The 21,737-nt window shown below is 36.0% G+C and overlaps 1 long non-coding RNA gene across 1 annotated transcript in view; it reads right to left on the bottom strand.

Annotated features, from left to right (window-relative positions):
- Positions 1-2,702: 2,702 nt before the first annotated feature.
- LOC149784560 (uncharacterized) overlaps positions 2,703-21,737 on the bottom strand; it is a 29,354-nt gene continuing 10,319 nt past the window's right edge. The window contains exons 2-4 of the long non-coding RNA XR_016413896.1: positions 13,423-13,471; positions 12,947-13,105; positions 2,703-8,348 (exon numbers count right to left, since the gene is read on the bottom strand). This is a non-coding gene — a long non-coding RNA (uncharacterized LOC149784560). The remainder of the gene's footprint in view (positions 8,349-12,946; positions 13,106-13,422; positions 13,472-21,737) is intronic.

Genomic DNA, 21,737 nt, shown 5'->3' with positions numbered 1-21,737 from the left:
TAAATCATAAACTTTATTGCGTGTCATTAATATCCCCGTACACACACTTTAAATCATATTCTTCATTGCGTGTCATTAATATTCCCGTACACACACTTTAAATCATAAACTTTATTGAGTGTCATTGATGTCCCTGTACACACATTTTAAATCATAACCTTTATTGCGTGTCATTGATGTCCCTGTACACACACTTTAAATTAAATCACCTTTATTGCGTGTTATGGATGTCTCCGCACACACACTTTAAAACGTAACATTTATTGCGTTTATTGATGTACCCGTACAAACACTTTAAATCATAACCTTTTTTGCGTGTCATTAATATCCCCGTACACACACTTTAAATCATAAACTTTATTGCGTGTCATTGATGTCCCCGTATACACACTTTAAATCATTACCTTCACACACTCTTTAAATCATAACATATTATTGCGTGCTATTGATATCCTCGTACTCACACCTTAAATCATGAACTTTATTGCTGGTTATTGATGTCCCCGTACACACACTTTAAATCATTACCTTTATTACCTGTTATTGTTTTCCACGTACACACACTTTAAATGATAACCATTTTTGTGTGTCATTAATATCTTCGTACACACTCTTTAAATCATAACCTATTATTACGTGTTATTGATGTCCCCGTACACACACTTTAAATAATTACCCTTATTACGTGTTATTGATTTCCCCGTACACACACTCTAAACGATATCCTTTTTTGCGTGTCATTGATGTCCCCATACACTCTCTTTAAATCATAACCTATCATAGCATTATTTACGTCCCCGTAGACTCACTTTAAATCATAACCTTTATTGCGTGTTATTGATGTCCCCGTACATACACTTTAAATCATAACCTTTATTACGTGTTATTGATATCTTCGTACACACCCTTTAAATGGTAACATTTTTTGCTTGTCATTAATGTCCCCGTACACACACTTTAAACCATAACCTTTATTTGGTGCTACTACGTTCTCGTTATAACATTTACTGGGCGATATTGATATCCCCGTACTAACACATTAAGTCTGCATCTTTGACTTGGCATTATTCATGTCACCGTATACGAACTTTACTTGGTGTTATTGATATCTCCGTACACATATTTTAAATCAGAACCGTAACATGGTGCTATTGATATCTCCGTATGCACAGTCTTTAGTAAGTATTAATGGTGTCGCCGTATACAAACCTTAAGTTAGAACTTTTACTTGTTGTTATTGATGAGACCGTACGCACGATTTACGCATACAAGTTGCAAGATTAAAGTGGAAATTATAAATGTCATTATCTCTGTCTACACCTCTTTCTCGTTGCATCTTTGTGGACACAATAGAGGGGTTTTGTTGTATTGGGATTTAACGCCATATCTCAGCACACGATAGGGTATACATGGCGGCCAGTATAACTGGTAGAGGAAGAACCTGGATAAAAGCTCGGTAAGAACCAGCAACATACGGAAAGCTACCCGGCAGCTTTCACACATATCCATATTGGTCGACCACAAGACTCCAACCCAAACAGACAGGCGAGATGTGGCAGTGATCCGTAAATGCTAATGATTCAGATCACTCTGCTACCAGTATCTCCCACAACAAAGAGACAGACACACATACACAGACTCAAACTTTATTGTTATTAAAGCAAAGTTTATTCGTGTAATAACCGTGAAACATAATGCTCACCGACTTTTGTACGCATTGGGATCTTTATTGTCTAAGGGAATAACAGATCCAACAAATATGAATATCAAATTCAACCATATAATTTTATGTACAATAATCTTCGATGCCGGTAATATTTTTTTTCTCATATCACATATCTCGTCTTATTCAAAACAAAAAGACACTCAACTAAGTGCGGGATTTTCTGTAATTTAGTATGACATTACGTGAGATCGATGCCATATTCTTTGTATAACGATCAACAGAAATAGTTACCTTAATGCCACGTTCTGATGAAGCATATTTGTCATCACAAGCCGTTTGACGTTAAGTTATTCGGTGTGTGGGGCAATAAGAGTTGCACTTAATGTTTCAATCCTTTTTAGATTAATTTTAGATTAATACATATTCCTTTAATGCATATTTTTATGTACATCCATGCATGCATACATACATACATACATGCACACATAAAATGAAACATTTTTAATTAATATTGTTACAACTCTTGGTCCTAAAATATGTAATAAAAAGAAAGTAAAACCAACAATTTAAGTAAAGATTCAAGACATATTTACAGAATTGATAGCGCGTTACGGTAACTTACAGAGATCATGTTATCTGACCTGCTCATTCGAGTTAGATGACGGAGCCCGGAGATCGCTAAGGGTTAACTCGAATAGTCTGTTTCATCTGTCTAGAGAACCATTATTTACCACTTTTAGTCATTACTTCCAACCAAATGTGCTCTACATTCCAAAGCATCGGTAATTGCTTTGTTGGTGACGCAACATCAACAAACACATTGTATTGATTGCACCATGTACAAAATACTGGGAATATAGTAAAACTCCTACCAGAAAAACGGATCTTTGTATTTTGAAAAGAAACATTGTTACAATTACAATGCCTGCTAGAATACTGAAAAGAAAGAATGATACAAGTTCAATACCTATCAGAATAATGAAAAGCAACACTGTTATGAGTATGCTATCTGTACGAATAACGAAAAGCAACAGTGTTACCAGCGTAACGTTTATTTCATCCAATGAGGATAAGTCCTCAAAGTAAGTCAGTTGAAAGAGTATTACTCTCACGGTACGTCTGTATTATTAAATCAGCATTTCACTTGCGTTGACAATAAAATAATTCCTCAAAGTAAGTAAATCGAAAAAGTATTAATCTCACGGTACATCATGCATTGTTAAATCAATATATCAATTGCGCTGACAATAAAACCAAACGTGTCTTTGTATATAGTAATTCACAGTAGGCAAGACCGTTAACGTAAGTTGTGTCGGTTGGTGACTAAAATATACCCATGTCGCGTCTATCTTCTACTAATTGATGTTGATGAAGAGTATAATTGTATTTTTAACGTTTATCTCTATTTTTCAGCATGGACTGACAAACTAAAAACATTGATTGCACCAAGTATTTGTAAATACGTTATGCTTGTAAAATCATCATGAAAAGAAAGAGTGGGTCATAGCACAATTGTTGTGCTGCTTACAAAACATCATTCAGAAATTTATAATCTTTTCTTATTTTTAAAAAAGCAAACTGGATTTAATAATATGGTCCAAGTGCCAAGGCGTTTTAAAAAATCTTTTTTTCGCAGATTTATATGCCGCTTAATACGGAAACAATATATGGGGTCAACCATTTTTCTGCATTTTTGTGCATCCGCTGCCTCGTTACTTTAAAGTTTTCTCCTTATTCTGGTTATTCGTGCAGTTTTAGAAGTGATATACACATTTTTCTGAAGATGTTTAATTTTACTTACGTTACATTTTATCATGACAGCAGACCTTTTGGAACACGTTTCTGCTTCATTGGTTTTTGTAACATTAAATGTTTCAAAAAATTTCTCAGCTTTCGTTCTACTTTAAACACTCGTTTCCATGGATGAGTTAACTTCAACGAGATGATTTCATTATTCGGTGAATTAAATTGTCCCTCCATGCTCTGTTGTTTTCGTCATGTTTATAGAGAGTTGGCCACACATTCAACAAGTATTTTACTTTATTTTCTCATCCCATTTAAATTCAAAACATTCACAAGACAATGGAATTTTTTCACAAAACCACCAAGATTGCAAGAAGGCAAACGACAGTTATGACCAGGAAGTATACCTCTCTCTCTCTCTCTCTCTCTCAAACCTATTGGCAGACAGCACAACAATTGTCCATTGAATATATTTTAATCGCTATATGTTGAGGTCATAATTATTATAACTCAAATGCCGGCGAAGCATATCCTGGTGTATAATCGTCGTACGAAATTTCGTGATTCCTACTGCAGCCTAACTCTTTCGTAACTTCAGAGAGAGTCAGTTAGGATATGAAGTATTATTTCTTGGCAAAGTTAGGGTCACATGCTCCAGCACAAAACGTCTAGCCGTCTCAGTTGATTTCTGTCTGAAACAATCTGAAGTGTTGGAACTCTAAAGCATTTTGGTCACTATCCCAGTTGACGATGCGCAAACACAGATCGTTAACTCTACAATATGTTATCGTTAGTGAAAGGAGATATTTGGCTGTCATTATGTTTCTGCCTTGTATTTGCCAATACGTAGAGGAGGAACTAACACCTTTCCAAAAAGGAGGTTGACGTGGTGCTGCCACCTTGTACATAGTACACATCAGCTACACTGTGCTAGTTAATCATACAATTGAAATATCAAGGTAACATTTCCTTTCCTTTAGAAATGGAACATTTTGAGCGAGATCTCATTTCTTACGAATATTCACATTGTCAAAATAAGATTTACTGATAGGAAGATAATGAATATATTCAAATTCTCTTTGAGAACAAAACGTGTTTCCGTCTTCATCGTAAACATCTATGGCATATTTAACTTTGGAAGACTGACTCTCAGCAAGGGAACGTCAGTTTCCCACTACATTCTAGTAGATGATATCAGACCACAAGTCAGTAAGGCTTCTTGCTCCTTTTTTTCTTTTCTGCCTTCATTTAATATTGGATGATTTTTAATTAACTTTGGCACTGGGAGGTGATCTCAAAACTCGAAGAATAAGGACACCACCTAACGATTCACTTCCACCTGGTTTCAAGACGATTTGTTGTTTGACTTGATGATTGATTCGTAGATCAATCAGTTGCAAGTGGAATGTTTTCGCACAACCACACTTTCATTTCATCGTCGTTTTCTCCTAAAATGTCATCGAAAATGCTGAAATATGTTTCGATAATGTCAGAACCATACCATAGTTTTCCTTCTACAGACGGAATGGGTTCTCTGTGACATCCTTTCAGTAGCGTGTAAGATGGCGGTCAGGCTTTGTCACACCACGAGATGCGTTGAGGAATACGATGGGTCTGACCAAACGTGTACCGAATTCGATTTTGCATGTAGCAGTGCGTCCAGCAACCAGTAATTTAAATGGACCGCGATGGATGACAATCTGGCATCCACTCAAAACTTTGAGAGTGCACTGTGTACCCATAACTTACATGTTATGTTTAGAGTACCAAGACTCTATAAATGACACAAGAGATTTTTATTTTGACCAAAACAAGCGCAAAAGTATTGTTTCTGTTCATAAACAATAAAAACATATTCACATTTGAAAACTCATAGTTCATGCTTTTGTTTTTCTTTCATCAGTCACGTGCATCTTTGGCACAGTCTGCAACCTCTTGCATCCAAGCTTTTTCAGCCACAAGCATTTTGTCATGCAATATGCTTCTGCAGATATTTGTAAGCTATACATTAAGGCCATCGTCTAAATGCTTTTCCCAGGCGTTTATTTAATATGTTACTGCCTTGATATATCTCAGTCTTAGCCTATGCGTATTTAACTGGTGTCAGGTAAATTAGTTGAATGTATTTAACTGTTGTCAGGTAAATTACTTGAATATATTCATCTAGTGTCAGGTGAATTACTTGGATATATTTAACTGGTGTCAAGAAAATTACGTGAATATAATTAACTGGTGTAAGGTAAATTACTCTAAAATATTTAACTGGTGCCAGGTAAATTACTTGAATATATTAAATACTCTAAGATTCTTATATTGTGAATGCTTTTGTTTGCATCATATGATCATTGCTATATATTTTTCAGCAAGTGAGTAGTATATTGTATTTTGTTCTACTATATACCGATGTAAAACTGTCTTGTTTACATCCTTCATGCTCCTCTATGCTTATCTGATCCCACCAAAAACAATTAAAATTTTCGGGTGGACTAGTGGCTAGAGCGTCCGCCTCGGAAGCGGGAGGTCGTGGGTTCGATCCCAGACCGAGTCATAGCAAAGACTTACACACATGTAGCATGATGTCCTACCCAGTCACATTATCCTGACACCAGACCAACAAGTGCTAACACTAAGCTTTTAATGCTGAACACGAAGCGTGGCAGCTGTTAATACCATTTGTGCATGTGTTGTGCACCCACACTAGGTCATTGTGATTTACACTCAATGATTTATTTAGAACAAAGCAATCGTGTTTTAATTCTAATTACACTACTCTCCAATCAAATACCGCCAGACTTGGACTAATTGTGCATCTAGCAGTAGATGCTTGTTACTAACCAGAGCTAGGTCGCTTTGATCTTATTTTCAGGCCATATTAAAGTTGCTTAGGAATTGCAATTATTCTTTATATCTGAGAAAATAACATCTATATAATAAAACATATTATACAGAATTTGAGCTAGTTTTTGCATCTTGGATAAACATATGTTGCACGAAACCTTTATCACTGTTCTCTACTTTCCACAATGTATTAACGATCGCTCAGATTTTATATTCACTCTCTAATGCCAACACTTAAATTAACCACTCTTCGAAGAAAGAAACATAGGATGGACATTTTTAAAAGACAAACATGGCCACTGAAATATGATGTTCCGAAATTGTTTCAAAACGTGTACAAAACGTTTGAACACGCGACATCCCGCATCAGAGGAACGGTGGGATGAATCTGTATTTAAGGCATTAGATCACTATAACGTACCATGTAGTACGGGTTCATCCAATGTGGGTATGTGAGAAAGCTTGCCAGTAGTTTCTCGTCGGTTAGTGGTTCTTTCCGGGATTTTCCCGGATTCTTCCTCCACCATTTATACTGGACGCCGTGTGTAACCTATCTTGTGCTGATAAATCGCGTTAAATCCTACAACAACAACAACAAAAACAACAACAACAAGTTAAACTAAGTATGTTCCCATAAATAAAGTGTGTAACAAACTTCAAGGTTTCTGTTAAATAATGTTGTCTGTGCTCAAATCGCACCCTTTTTTGTTTATCCCATATTATAACTACTTTAGTCAACCAATTAACCTAGACTTAAATTATGACACTAAGAATACAGTTTAGAATGAAAATATTTTCATAAAAATTGGGTCACAATAGATCGTCTTTGAAATAATTTGAAAACATCAACATTCAGTCTCGAGGTAAACCTTCGATTTGCGTCTTACTTCACAATTTCTATTCCTCACATGACCATATTAGGCGTACATAAAATATATTTGTATACGAGGACATATTAGGCCAACACAAAGTATATTTGTATACGAGGACATATTAGGCCTACATAAAATATATTTGTATACGAGGACATATTAGGCCTTCATAAAGTATATTTGTATACGAGGACATATTAGGCCTACATAAAGTATATTTGTATACGACGACATATTACGCCTACATAAAATATATTTGTATACGAGGAAATATTAGGCCTACATAAAGTATATTTGTATAAGAGGACATGTTAGGCCTTCATAAAGTATATTTGTATACGAGGGCATATTAGGTCTAAATAAAGTATATTTGTATACGAGGACATATTAGGCCTACATAAAGTATATTGGTATACGAGGACATATTCGGCCAACATAAAGTGTATTTGTATACGAGGACATATTAGGTCTACACAAAATATATTTGTATACGAGGACATTTGTGTGTATGTACTGTGTCTGAAACAGTAAAACTGCTAAAAGCTGATCTGGAACCTGTAGTGGAAAAACTGAAAAATCTGTCTTGAGTTTATGATTAGTAATTGTTTCCTTTATCATTTAAATGCTGCAAAAGAATTCCTTTAAAAGTACTATATGGTTTGATCAGTTCTAAATCGTCTGAAAGTCAAAGAGGTTCTTGAAGGATTTTCCTAAAATGCAGCTGTAATATTTTGTTAGTGGAAAAAGCTCAAAACAAACGAAAACATAGAAAACACAAGTCATTTGAGAATGTGAGTCGTTATTTTTGTACTAATCTCTGGCGAGAAAAGTATTTTCTGACTCCCTGTTTGTAGTCAAGTACTTTTAAAAACTAAACTGAGTTGCTTCCCCTGATGTTTGGCTGAACAAAGTTTATCGTATGCAAAAGAATGTAAGCAAACAAAATCTTCCGGCTCGGTCAGCTACATTGATATTTGTGTAGTCAAAGCAGACAAAACGTGGGTGTGTGAAGAAGTGTAAGTTATTCACTAAAGACAATATGAAGATGAATGTAAGTACACTAGTGAAGTTGCGACAAAATGCACATCAAAGACTGAGTATACAGTAATCCTTGTTTAAAAGAAGGGAAAACTCTGGACTGCTAAAACACTGGAATGCCAGTATTCGTCGTTACTGTCCTCAATGTAATTGCAATCAAGCTGTAATCCACCTTCTCAGTGATCGACATTCTGTAAATAAAAGATTTCAACAATAATTCTATATTTAATAAATAAACAACACTAGAAGATCGCTACACTGTAGTTGGTAAATGTGTATACCCTTACTGCAGATAATAATAAGCACGAAAATATGCCCCAATCACGTATAAATTGCACGTGCATAAGTCCTAAAATCTAGTCACATTATGCGAAATGGCACGTGAATATCAGGTACAGGACACACAAACCTGCCCACTTCATGTACAAATTGCACATGTTAATTTACAATGATACTTATTATTGGTGGAATCTACTACATTGATGTTTATTATAAGTTGGTGTGAGAGAAATGCAAATATCCTTTAGTGTACTTACTAGGCTTTGAGTTCGTTTAAACACATTATATTTCCATATAAATGTATCAATGTAATTTGGCCAACTATTTTTTTCTCATCTTAGATACAACCAGTCCTTACCATAAAAATGAATTATATTAATATATTAGGCAGAGAGTATCATAACATAACACCCGTGTCAAATATATATGTATTGTAAGTAACCATTTGCAAGCATAGGAAGCAATTATGCAAGATCTGGTTTTAATTCTAAAAGTTTGAAGAGTTTTAAACACTTTGTAATTTAGATCATAGGCTATTTAAGATTAGCCGCGAAGTCGCAGGTCAAAGGTCGTAAGCAAACGAAGTTGTTCTTGATCTAGAAATAACACCCTCTGTTGATGTCCATAAACGTTAAACTCCGAGAAATAACGAGATGTGGTATCTGATGACAGTTATCTAATAATGATCACTACGTGGTTTATAAATAAGTCAGCAGTTTTGTAACTACAGTTATAACTAGTTCTTGTACGTAAGAACATAAAGTTTCCTCTCACCATATGCATAACATTGCATTTGGATGGTTAATATCTTTTGCAGGTTGTAGATTATCTAATTTGACACTGTGATGTATTCAAGCCTTCTGTCATTCTTAACCTTTCTCACCTGTCATATACATTCAGTATTAGTTATGTTCGGCTGCGGACCGCTCCGTCCGCCTCGGATGCATGAGGTCGCGGGTTCGAACCCCGGGGGAGTCATACCAAAGACTTATAAAAAATGGTACTAACAGCTACCTCGCCAGGCGATCAGCATTAAGATGTGTTAAGACTGGTCGACCTGGTGTTAGAAAAATGTGACTTGGACGGGCATCATGCTACATGTCTGCGGCATGATGCCCAAGTGCCACACATCACTATAAACTGCCACACTACAGATATCGTAGCAATATGACTGAAAAAAATTAAACCTAAGTTAACAATTATATCACACAGACACACACATGTTCGGATGCAGTTGGTTTTTGTTCAGTTTTTCCCAGTCCATGATAAATCTAATCCATGGAGTGGTAAATTACCATCCTGGTAATCTAGAACAAACTTTGAAGGCATTCTCATCACCTACATCCAAAGACACCAAAATGTACTAGCAACGCTGATATCTACTACAAAGACAACACTAGTTTATATTTTACTAATCCTGCAAGATAAGATCTGTCGTACAGTGGAGTTTTGATATGCATCTTTCTACAGCCACTGCTTCTCACCAGCATGCCGGTTATGAACCTTATAATCCTTTCCAAGCACAATGGGATTTTCTTCTGATGCCCCTTCTAATTTATATCTACAGTCTAGTGTAATCCGACACTTCACTATCACTCTTTCCACCCCGCTTCTATAAATGAATTTTTATTTTACAAGCCATACGTTGCAAACAAATTATTATATTCGACGTTTGAAAACTTGTCAGTTGGTTGAGATTTTAAATCTGCTTTTCACAATTGAAAATATAACTTATATCCTTTCAAGACTTCCTGTGATATATTTGTTTTACCAAGATAGCGAATGCGTTTCTAAAATGCATATGACGTCTTACACTAGCCCCACTACCCCTTAGTCGGTGCAGGCTTTTGGAAGCGACCGCCTCGGTGGTCTAAGTTGTTAGAGCGTCCGCTTCGGATGCGGGGTCACAGATTAGGAACAATGGCCAAGTCATACCAAAGACTTAGAAAACTGGTACTAGCAGCTGCCTCGCTTGACCCTCAGCATTGAGAGGTTAGTGTTACGACTGGTCGGCCTGTTGTCAGTGTCATGTGACTACTGAATACTGAAGCTATTATTAGTTGTTTACATAGATGAATCAAATAAAAACAAATGACACTCAGGTCAAGCAGAAATGAACTCAGTTTTGGACAATGTCAAGTCCAACATACAATGTTAAAATGCAATAGCATGTCATGAAATAAAATAATAAAAACTAAGAAACAATTAAATTAAATATACATCACACTAAAAGGATGAAACTTAAGTCATGGCCAGATTTACTATCTGCTAAGTTGATGACATTTCGCCTGTATAATGTTTTAATTGTACTCATTGACTAGTCTACGATCTTTCTTATCAAAGGTTTATATTTTTACTTGGATCAAAGTATTTTTGTAATAAAACTCCTTAGGATTCAACCTGATTGTCAAAGAGAAAAGATGATATTATGTCAGAGACACCACTATTCAATATGCAAGTTTTATTTATAATCAAATTATTTACAGATTTAACGAGCAGAAAATATTATTATATGCTCATATTTTCCCCCGTTAACTTTACATTGTCAGAATCGTGCAGTATTTCCCGATGCTGAACCTGCGCGGCTATACACTTATAGCATTCACGTGCATAAGGGAACTACTTTCTTTTGTAAACAAACAATGGACGCAGACGCCAGCACTTTTGATTTGTAAACAAATCATGTATACTCGCGTAAGAGGCGCTTTACGTTATGGTTGTTTTAGATTTGTTTCTGAATGAACTTGAATGAAAGAAAACAAATGTTTCGTGGACTGCCACATAGCAGTTGCTTTGGCACATTCCGCGTTGATACAATGCTTCGTATTTAGGCTAGCTACAGTATACAACTGACGCAAGAAAAGGTCCTTACAAATAACATACAAGTGACAAGTCATATACTGTCTTCTTTAGCTGGTGATAAGAATGGCAAAAAAATAAATATGCTTACAGTTTTACGTCCTGAATTTCCTCAAAATGTACTTTCTTAGTTCTGCAGATCCGAATTACATGAGCCATGTCATATTTTCTCAATTTTGATTAAACATTTCAAAATTGTACTTTAATTTCGATGATAAGTGCAATTACATCCTCCTTACTGCATTCAAAATGAAATAAGCATTAAATTCCGTAGCGTCTTTTTGATAATTGTTGAAAGGCTTCATACTTTCCCACATTATGATTTCAAGCATTCAATGACAGAAACAGAAACACATTTGCAGATGTCAACACGCTTGTCCCTAACTTCTTCAATACTATGTATTTCATATGGAATTGTCACATACAAATCCAGTTCATAATCACGAAATTTCGTAGATTCAAAAAAAAAATATCAAAATCTATTCATTCCAGATCAAATGGAAAAGTTATTGCAATGCAATTCATTCACAATATGACTTCAAATTTCAATTTTAACTAGACACGCCATTTTCTTTCGAAAGTTATGTTGAGCGCGCAACTAAGTTCAAATTTATCTGGGCGGAGTTATGTTCGCAGCAATAATGTTGTTGTTGTAAATGATGAATATGCGCTTGTGTATTTAGTTTGGAATACGGCATACATTCATTTACGATGTTTCTTGAAGTGTATTTTGTTTATATAATTAAGCCTTAGGTAGAATAAAAAATTGAGCATATAATGAAAAGGTTACTGCATTTGTATGGGAAAATATAAACTCGTTTTGTCAAGGTCGTGCAGTATTCCATCCAAAAAACTCGTTCATATTTTCCAATACAAATGCAGTAACCTATAAATATAGAGAGAACTGTTTTCGGTTGAGCTAATTATAGCGGTTTTTATCATTCGCTAGCAAGTTAAACCTTGGTGACAAACCGAATCAGGAATTTGATTTTGTGAAAAATAGAAAATAGCGATGGATTCAAATATAAAAATCGTTATTGATACTATTAGTATTATTATTATTAGTAGTAGTAGTAGTATCAGTAGTAGTAGTAGCAGTAGTAGTAGTAGCAGTAGTAGTAGTAGCAGCAGCAGTAGTATCAGTAGTGGTAGCAGTAGCAGTAGTAGTAGTGGAGGCAGTAGTAGTAGTAGAGGCAGTAGTGGTAGTAGTATCAGTAGTAGTAGAAGTAGTAGCATTAGTAGTAGTAGCAGTAGTAGTAGTAGTAACTGCAGTAGTAGTAGTAGCAGTAGTAGTAGCAGTAGTGGTGATAGTAGTAATAGAAGTATTAGTAGTAGCAGTATTAGCAGTAGCAGCAATAGTAGTAGTACATACAAAATAATAAGATATGAACAATTTTCAACTGCTACTAGTATAACTACTACTACTATTGCTACTACTCAGTATTACTGATGCTATCTACTCTACAACTTTCAAAATCCATCATCATCGCTCAAATATTGCAAAACATGCAAATTCGCATATTATCACAAATACCAATACCCATATTATATCAAATATCAGCACTCATATTACATCAAAGACAATCACTAATATTAAATAAAGTATTAACACAATCGCTATATATAAGTTTAAATTATAAAAATTACTTACCATGATTGTCATATAACAACAACTTTACGTAACTCCGTTGTCTTGCAATAATCTTTTTTTATGCAACAATAAACAATGATGACTACCGTAACTGTGGCAGCTACAGCTACGGCGACGCCAACTGCAATTCCGGCTATTTGCCCATCATTTAGACCTGATCTGCAAATTTATAAAGAAACAAATAAGCCAACCCATCGATCTATCAATCTGTCTGATCGGGTGTCCGTCCGGGTATCCATTTATCCATCCACTTCTGCATACATTCATACATACATACATACATACATACATACATAATTGAGCATGCCAGCTAAGGAGGACTAATGAACAGATGGATACAGCAATTAACTGCGAAAAGGAAATCGTATATCCATTCATATTTATTTCCATCCATCTCGCAAATTCAAACAAATTTTAGTTTCCATTTGAATTTTAAAGTTAAAAGTTATTGGAATTTAATAAATTTATATACATACGAGCCACTGTTGTCATATTTACTGCTGTCTGCTGCCTTTGCTTGCTGTCCTGCAAAACATGTGCATTGATGTTAAGATTGGAGTTTCTGACTACACAAACAATGTACTATAAACATTCAGACACGGTTACTCTTGTTGGATATGCGTAAATATAAATAAATAAATGTATTTAACCTCAGTTTACTTCAAAGAGCTGTAAGTTCAGTTACGTCTCTTGTGATTCCCTCATTCATGGAAATTTACTAGTATGGCCCCAGTATATGAAAATGATGATGTGCAAATGTTTCAATCTATCGCCCTATACCACTCCTTTGTATCTTGTCCAAGGGGATTGAAATGCGTGCATTTAAATATTTGCAAAGAAACGCTGTCCTACATAATTTGATTGCAGTTAAGCAATCAGGCTTTACAACCGATGTCACTGCGCGTAATCAGGCTTTACAGCAGATGTCACTGCACGTAACCGCTGTACACTGCTGTACAAACGGTGTTATTGAACGTAATCAGGCTTTACAACAGATGTCATTGCACGTAATCAGTTATGAAATACATACAATGAAGTATTGTTTGCTGTAGACAAAGGAACGACATTAGGTTTATTTGTTTATCTTCATATGACCAATGCGTCTGATCCTGTTTGGCATTCTAGATCGCATAATAAATTTAGTACGATCTAAATTCAAGATAATTCACAAATGCGTTAGATCATTTGTGATAATTAGGAAAACAAAGAGTTTTTTTGAATTCCCTATTCTCAAATTTTAAAACCATTAATGCGCATTCTCTCATCGATCGATTTATGCAACAATTTTTACTGCGTTTAGTATTTATAAACGGTTTCGTAAATTATTTACAATCATTTACATATACGGGTCCGATTTAGCAATGCATCACACGGTGCCTGTAGTGCATCTGCTGTTTTTGAAAATATCACCGTGAGCAGCAGAGAGGGTGAATCGACCTCATTTTAGAAGCGTTATTTTGGTAAACTAAGGCTTATACAAAAACGAAAAAATATACTGATAACGTGAAACCGAGGCTTCTAACGCTCCGAGAGTTTCTCTGGTGAGTTAGCTTTTTGTTACTTTTTTACGCGTCGTCGTTTTCTAAAAGACTTATACGTGATTTTTACTACGTTGACGCCTTTTCGTGGTCACGCCCTCTCTGCTGCTGTTAATTAAATAATATATCAAATAATGGCACCAGCGCAGGAATCTTACACAGCTAGATTAGCTCGAGAGCGACTAGAAGCAATTAAGAAATATATTCCATTGAAAGAATCTGTTAAAGAAATACTACAAGCTCGACAAGAAGCACAAGTTGAATTCGCAGAAGGCACAGAACAATTGTTTAGACCTGTCACAACAGTTACTGAAAGAGTCTCAACGGCTACTGAAAAAAAAAAAAAACAGCGGAAAGAACTTTTTAAAAAATATATGATTTTACGAGATCTTCCAGCTGATATAGCTGCAGCTCAACTTCCACCTGAATCACCTCCTCAACTTGAAGGTGCGGAAGAACCAAAAAAGGGAAAGGCAATTGGTTTCACGGAGAAATTTACTGAAGGCGGTATAAAAGCAATAAAACAATTTCCACTAATGAAACCTGATGATATAATCAAGTTTGGTGAGTTTGCTGCCGCATGGTATCGTTCGAGAGATACATTTTTAAAACCTGAATACGTTAAAGGTATAACTCGCAACATATGGATTGATTGGGTGTATAAAATAAACCAAAATGTTAATCAGATCGACAAACAAGACGTGTATTATATAACGTATTCAACCGGAGTAGACCGATATGATGAAATGCAACGAAAGGAAAGGTACCAGAAACAAAAGCAGCAACGAAAACTAAAACAACAACGACAAAAAGAAACACAACAACGACAACAACGACAAAAAAAAAGCAAGGACAAGTAACTGCACAGCAAGAGCCTTCCTATCAACTTCCTCCACCATTGCAACAAACGGAAGAAGAAATGTACTATCCAGATGAAGAAGAAGGAGAATTTCACGATTCACCTACATGAAGTGGTTTTATTACTTAAGGAAGTGGTCTTACTCCATACCCTAACTATATTCTCGATGACGTCAACGAATAGAAGTTCACTTTGGAGGGAAAGGAGCCGGTAACAATTCTCCAGAAATTATTAATGAAGCAGCTGATATTTGTCGACGATTATTTCAAGGCGGTATCATGGATATTAATGTTTATCCATGTCTCATTGATGAAATCGCAGACGGCTACTACAGCGATTAAATGAATAAATAACAAATAAGATGATCATACACAACTCTCAGCGCAGACCCGTGATGGTCAGAGTAGTAAACTCACGATTACCTGTTTACGGCGCGTATTACGGAGATGGACTCGGTAATGTTATCCAGGGATTATTTGCAAGGATGGCTCCCAAAGAAGCACCAATCGAGAAAAATTATCAATGAAAGCCATAGACGTTGTTCGTGAAAAAACTCCTGGTGCAATAATCGATGTTGCTGGTAAAGCGTTCACAACAATCAAAAACATGATAGCACGATTAATAAGACGAAAACCTCAACCAGTGAAATTACCAGTACCGAAGGTATGCCCGCAAATGTCAGTAAAATAATAAATCAAGTTGCAAATCAAAAACTTGCAGGATTGGCTGGCGTACCCTCCACTAAAGAAATGAAAAGAAAAAAATAACTGCAAGTCTGATATCAGTAAGTGGTCTTCGTGTTAGATGATAACTACAATAAAAATGTTCAAGCGCATATCCGACACAACATTTGACGTAGATGCACCAGTTCCCAAAGATGAGTCTGTGCGTGATTATCAGTATTATTCTTATGATGCGCGCACACCAGACGCATGTGGAAGAATTGAATTGCAAGTTCAGGAAACAAGTAGATAGTTCCTACCCTCTGAGGCATTTATCGAAGTTGAAGGTAGACAAAACCAGATGATACAGCATACGGAGCTGGCGATCTAGTTGGTTTTGTTAACAGTGGCATAATGGCGTTATTTAACAGAGCCACATACGCGATTGATGGAAAAGATATTGAATCATGTCTTGAAAATGTCATTGTTGCCACGACGACACTTGATCTTGCAAGTTACTCCGACGACTATACGAGATCGGCTGGTCCAACAATGATGTTTGGAAAAGACATAACTGACATCCCTAATGGTAATCAATATACTATAAGACGACCAAAAAAAGGCACACTGCCCCTAGCCGATGATGCAGATGTAGAGCCTGTGGTCAGAAATGTTAGTCCAGAATTCAATTTGGGTTTTGCTTCAAGCCGAGGAATGTTAAACGCCGTCGGGGAAGTTTTCATGCGCAATTCCACCGTCTCATATTTTTTGGATTTTGCAAAGATGTTAGAAAGGTTATATTTGGCGCCAAGCACACAGTAGTACTTGTTAGAAAACCCACTGACGATGACGCAATATGGCATCCTGCTGGAGTTGATGATGGTAAAGTAACACTAACAAAACTGTCACTGTGGATGGCAGTAATGACCCAATTGATGAACACGGTAAATCGATGTTATATGGTTTACAATGACAACAAATAGTGCCCCCGGTAACGCCGCTGATTTGTTCACGTAACAAATAGCAACACAACAGGGAGTGTCAGCACCACGATATATATTTGTTGCGCTTCTGGCAAAACACAGAGTAAACAGACAACAAGGAAATCCAATAATATTTGACCCATTTGGAGCTTCTGAAGTTGCTTCGAGGATAAACGGATCGTTTGAAGAATATTGGTGACCCAATAACAGGTGAACTCAGCATGAACGGAAATAAAATAGTCGTGCTAAGGGATCCAACATCCGACGAAGATGCGGCGACGAAAAAATACGTAGATAACGTAGATGGTAAATTATCCACGTTGCAGGTCGAGTAAGATATTCACGTAAATATCTGCATGAACACCCGTAGACATTTTCACAAACCCAATAAAATCGCAGACGATTTATTTGGCTCCCTGTTGACCGTTGACGTAAAACTCTCTGATGTCAAGACGAATATTGAAACGAGTAGAAAAACACTAGATGTCATAAGTGGAATTCCTGATATCGTTAACAAAATTAATCTGATTAAAATTCCTCACAAACAGATCATCAATATAGTATACACGGTTTCTTTGGGATTCTCAACATGGTAACATCAAACTAATACTATCAAACATACCGCGGAAGTCACTGGTGTGTACAGGTTGTCTGTGTTCAGCGCTGCAAAATTTAGTATATACACCACATACCCTTGGCGGTATTCAACCGATAAGTTTTCCGGAGTTGTGTCTATTGTGTTAAATAGTAGAGGTGAAGAAACATTTATTCTGGAAGCAGTTGATAAGAAATTAACCGCAACATCTTACCGGTGGTGTCTGGAATTTGTTGCGGAAACACCTTAATTGGTTACTGTGTAAAATATAATGACCGTTCAAAAATTCAGATATCATCAAGTACTTGAATGGCAAACAAAGCTAAAAAATTATCGTTGACAAGTATACAACGAAAGTAAAAAAATATCGTGCAGTTCTCATTTATGTTGTTGTATACACGGTACCTACACTCGTTGCGTTCACCGGCGTACTGTTATCAGCGCTAACACCAGTGACAGAAGCAGTAGCAAGGATATGTGTTTCATCACCAGCAACAATTGCTGGTGTTTTTAATATTATCGCGAAAAAGATATTCACGTGCACGTGCACAAAACTGCGTGATTACTGTGTGCGATTACACACGGCAACAAACTCGTACTCTAAATTAACGTCGCTGATACGACGATATCAGATTCTGAATTTGACAATGCTTAAGACATACAATGAAGTAATTGATTAGAAAATCATGATTTAAATCATAATGGTTTAAATAATAACAGAACTACTACAGCAGATAGTCGCAAATACAAGTCCGCTTAAAACCACGTTGCTATCAGTAAGCTCAACCAACCCTGAATTCAGTATCAATTTTCCAACCGCGATTCCAGTAAAACAAATCGCTCTTACGCAGTTGCGAATATACTGCAGTTGGCCAAATATCAGGTGAAGATCATTCGACGGTTTGCAATCGAATAATTCGTTGGTATTTGCAAATAAAAAAACCCAGATGGAACACTTGACTGGGTAGTTGGTGGAATTATGAATTTCAGCGTAGAAGTAAATCTATTACGGGCTGGGAATCCAAGATAGCCATAACAGTACATGAAACAACACTACCAGCCGCGATAGAGATAAATTCGACGGATTACGCAGTTGATATATATCAATCATCGATCTAATCAATGCCAGGATGGCTTGAGGATGCTTCGGCGATGCCACCACCGATACCGGAACATCCACGGGCCGATTTTACATCAGATAAACGCTCGTTCTAGGGAACTGTTTCAGCATATTGCATAAAACATTATTATAAAGCAATAATTAATGATTCTGATGGTAACAGTAAATTATCGTTCGCGGCGGGTATCTTATAATCCGGGTACATTTATTTTACCACTGATGGTAGCATCCACACAACGGATGGTGGTCAATCAAGTATTGACACATTACTCGGTGAAATGAAAGAAAAACACAAACAATATCAAGAAAAATTACGACAGAGTTTTGCAGAATATCTTCTTGATTTGTCATCGGCGAGGAAAGAAATCATCAAACATATAGAAATATCAAATCAAATTTTATCTGATTTTAAATTTATTCACAAAAGCTTTGTGAAAATTGTAGTTAAGTCAGAAGAAAAACTAAAGCTAGAATTTCTCAAACATTGTTCAATAAATGAAACTGATCTACCTACATTTAAGCTCCCTGGATATATTCCAGACGAGTTATAAAAAAAATCCGTCGACGATATCATTGATGAGATTTTTCCTAAAATACTTGAACAATGGAGAAAAACACTGCCGTCGGCAAGTATTCTCAGGCACAACAATGGACAACAGGGTGAAGTTCGTCATTCGTCGCCGGGAATTGTAACAATAACCTCAAAGATCGCGATCAATCTTGAATGTGACGTAATTGATAGCAGCTATCAGACAAATGCTGAAATATCAAAATCAAGCACAGCAAGGATATACCTTATAAACTTTTGCACCGCAAGTACCACCCGGATATCTGATTGTGCAAGAACCGATCAATTCGGTCTATCTACGATGTCTTAATCCGCTATTATCAAGAATAAATTTCAAACTAAATGACCAATCCGGCAACTTGCTTGACCCAAGAGGAGAGGTTTTCAGTCTGAATATATATGTGAAATCCTAAGGATTTTCAATCTTAATGATTTTTAATCTTAATGATTTTTAATCGTAGATTCCTTGATTTTATCCTTGAATCTCCTTGATTTTATCAAAAGACGACCAGATACTTGAAAAACAGGAGAGAAAAAATGCATAATAATACCTCTCCTTGATCCTTGACTCTGTCAAGGGGAACATTTTTTACTCGACTAAAAGCAGCAAGAGGAAAACTAAAATCTGACATACTTTCACTTTCATTTTCACAAAATGACTCTAACTTTCATTTTCATTACCACTGACAGTTTCTCACATAATCCTTCTAAATTGTCTTATGCGAGTGCTAATTGTCTTTTTTGCTTCGTATTCACAAGAAAGTTCTAATCTAATTATTTTCCATTGCGCGCGCGCGAGAGAGAGAGACGAATTTCCCTACTTCAGTTTCTTTACTGTAACCAACGATTGAAATATCCCCCTTGAATTCGCTTCACAGACTTGTATTCTGATGGTAGTCTGTACCCCACTTCAAGTTTACGTTCTTGTAATGTTTCAAAATTAAAAATAATTTTTTCAGGATTTAGTTCATCAGATATATTTATACCGTCATGATTTAATCTTTTAATAGCAGAAATAATATCATTGATATTTTCATAGTTAATTATATACTAAATATACGTTGAAAAGAAAAATATTGTACAGCCTTATGTTAACTTTCAGACTGCCACATGACCTTCTAGCAAGGCCAGAAAGGTGTTTTTTTACACTAAGGACGACACAACCCCATGTGATTCTCTAGATTGCCTTATGACAGTCTAGCAGGCTCAAGGAGCACGAAACACAATCCCTACGTGAAATCCTAGATTATCAAACAGTAGTTTAGCAGGCTCAGGAGGGCATGTTTATTAGAGTACGGCACAATACGTGGAACAACACCCATGTGAGCTCCTACATTGCCATTTGGCAGTCTTGCAGGTTCAAGAGGGTGTGTTTACAGTAAGGACGGCACTGTAAATGTAGTTTATACAATTTTAATTAAGGACGACACATTCTCCATGCGAATATCCTAGATTGCCATATGACATTCTAGCAGAATCAGGAAAATCTATTTACAGAAAACCTTAATTCTAAGGACGGCACAGTACATGTAGTGTATACAATTTTAATTAAGGACGGCACAGTACATATAGTATATACAATTAATTAAGGACGGCACAATAAATATAGTATAATATAGTATATAAGGTAACCAATACTTGGAACTTCAAGAATACCTTACGCGATGGGAGTGGCTTATTCGCTGTTTGTATTTTTAAGATTTCTTAAATATAGTAGCAGAAAAATACAGATGAACCAGGAAACCAGACGGATTCAGTAAAACGAGAATATTGTTTCTTAAAAACTCCATTTATCCTGAATAAACGATTACACCTACCTTCATTGACAGTCCTTGATAAAATCCTTGGTAAAATCAAGGGAGGAAATGTTATAAAACAACGGAGACAACTGTCAGCGCTTCAAGTAGATACTATTGTTTGTGCTTACTTCTGTAACACAGGATGATTAACCTGCTCTCGACAGACTGTAGTTATTTACTTCCGCATTCAATTTCGGCTTGTCGAATTATCTTTCAGTATTACAGATTGCTTTTTTAACTGTTAGATTCTGTGACTTTAGGAATACATGACCCCCAAGAGGGATTCTTGGGAGCTGTGATCCATAGAGAAACTCCGAAGAGAGAATTAACCACAAAAAAATATTTATTTACAAGTATTCTGAAATATAATTCCGTGAGTCAAGGATGACGATAAATCTATCAAACGCGTTACATATCCACGGCAAAGTTGTCTCCGTTATTTTTATCAAGGATGTTGTCCGTATCTAACACGATTGGAAAACAACAAAATGAAATCCATTGCTAATTCTGCTGTGAAAAGGCCAAATTGGTTATTTTATCTGCTACATATTGACCCCGCGTGAGTTAATACCGAAATACTTGCCAGCTGCATACATTGACTGAAATATTATTTCTTCACCAGTCTCAATATTTACAGATTTAGCTGCCGTCTTTTAACTGTTCTGCG

The sequence above is a fragment of the Sinohyriopsis cumingii genome, chromosome 14 (assembly GCF_028554795.1).
Source record: "Sinohyriopsis cumingii isolate HCF-2022 chromosome 14, ASM2855479v2, whole genome shotgun sequence".
In the NCBI taxonomy this organism is placed as follows: domain Eukaryota; kingdom Metazoa; phylum Mollusca; class Bivalvia; order Unionida; family Unionidae; genus Sinohyriopsis; species Sinohyriopsis cumingii.
This window is presented reverse-complemented; position numbering and strand designations above follow the sequence as displayed.